Source organism: Rattus rattus, chromosome X (assembly GCF_011064425.1).
Source record: "Rattus rattus isolate New Zealand chromosome X, Rrattus_CSIRO_v1, whole genome shotgun sequence".
Classification (NCBI taxonomy): Eukaryota; Metazoa; Chordata; class Mammalia; order Rodentia; family Muridae; genus Rattus; species Rattus rattus.
The window spans coordinates 7,793,170-7,795,096 of record NC_046172.1 but is presented as its reverse complement, the minus strand read 5'-3'; the positions used below and the strand labels follow the sequence as shown (position 1 = coordinate 7,795,096).

The window sequence follows — 1,927 nt, the reverse complement described above, 5'->3', positions numbered from 1 at the left end:
ACCTCACAAGACCTCCCAGGGACTACACCACCAAGCAATGAGCACACATAGAGGGACCCATGACTCTAGCCACATATATGACAGAGGATGGCATAGTCTAGTATCAATGGGAGGAAAAGCCCTTGGTCCTGTGAAGGCTTGTTTCCCCAATGTAGGGTAACCCCAGGGCGGTGAGGTTGGAAAGTGGGAGTGGGAGCATCGTCATGGAAGCAGAGGAATGGGGAAGAGGTATGTGAGAGGGAGTAAAGGGGATAACATCTGAAATGTAAATATATAAAATATCCAAGAAAAATAAAATTATAGTAAAAACTAGTTTCAAGAGAATCAAACAAAAAATATTCTTTGTGCCATCCATCAAAAAACTAATTTAAAAAAAAAACATACATTTGAAACACAGTTAGTCGAATCTGAATATCTGTGAAAAAGACACTGAAAAGGGACAAAATCGGCATGTAAAGCTAGCATGTGCTCTATGCAGTTTCTGGGCACCAGAGTCTGCACCGAAACATGGCAGAGGTTGGGTCCAAGTCAATGCTGTTCGTGTGTCTTGGTAACATTTGCCGGTCACCCATTGCAGAAGCAGTGTTCAGAAAACTGGTAATTGATGAAAACGTTTCAGATAATTGGAGGATAGACAGTGTGGTTACATCCACCTATGAAGTGGGGAACCCCCCTGACTATCGAGGGCAACACTGCATGAAAAAACATGGCATCCACATGCAACACATTGCACTGCAGATTGCAAGAGAAGACTTTGCTACATTCGATTATATACTGTGTATGGATGAAAGCAATCTGAGAGATCTGAATAGAAAAAGTAATCAAGTTAAAAACTGCAGAGCTAAAATTGAGCTACTTGGGAGCTATGATCCACAAAACAACTCATTATTGAAGATCCCTATTATGACAATGACTCTGACTTCGAGGTGGAGAACCAGCAATGCCTTAGGTGCTGCAAGGCCTTCCTGGAGAAGACTCACTAGCTGGTCCTAACCACCACCACTGAGCAACTCACTCCTCAGTGCTGTGCCCAAGGGTGGTGGCAGTCCTTAGCCCCATATCCCGCCTCTCTTTTCAGCTGACTTACTGTATATCTTTAAAATAATTGTAGGTGGAAATCAGGCATTTGTTCAGAAGGATAAAAACATTTGAGTCAGACATTTGAGGTGTGGCTAAGTATTCTTAAACTAACTAAAGCTCTGGCCTTGCCATAATTACAAAATAGTGGAACAAGCAACTATGGAACAAAAGAAAACCCAATAAAGTAAGAATGACCCACAAGGTCCAGATCAGCCTTTGAGCCCAGCGAGCCTGGGTAGTCTGGTCTAACTTGACTGTGTTCATGGCCAGCACCCAGTGTGCTGTTTGCTTGCCTTACACTCTCTATTCTAGACTCTTATTATGACAATATCTCCATCCATGGCAGCCTTTCATTTAACACTGGAAGAGTTTAAACCCAGACACACTGAGGGATCAGATATTTGAGAGAGGAGACCCTGGATGTGATGATGGGCCTGGAACTCTAGCAGGCCGTCCTGGTCTGTACAGTGATTCCCTGTCTGAAAGATAAACAAATACTAACAGATGGCAGCAAAAGGTTGGTGAAGTTAACACCTTTAATCTCACTTGGTTTTTGTGTAGTTCCTTGAGCTTGGTTCCTATTTAAGCCACTTTGCTTTTTTAAAAAGAAAGTAAGTGTGCTTAAATAGTGGTGTGCGTTTGTAAGTGTTCTCTCATCAATATTTTACCAAGTTACAGGCAAGCATGAATAATTTTAGTGTATTTTCAGAAAAGGGACCTCAAATTTATATGGATATATGTCAGAAAGGATTGTGAATTAAACTGGGATGTTATCAAATACAACTAAAAATATAAAAAAAAAGCTAGCATGTAAATGATGTAAAATTAGATAAAGGCAAATAAAAGA

At 40.9% G+C, this 1,927-nt stretch overlaps 1 pseudogene; it reads left to right on the top strand.

The window, feature by feature from the left end:
• Positions 1–507: 507 nt before the first annotated feature.
• On the top strand, positions 508–1,147 carry LOC116889287 (annotated as a pseudogene).
• Positions 1,148–1,927: the final 780 nt, after the last annotated feature.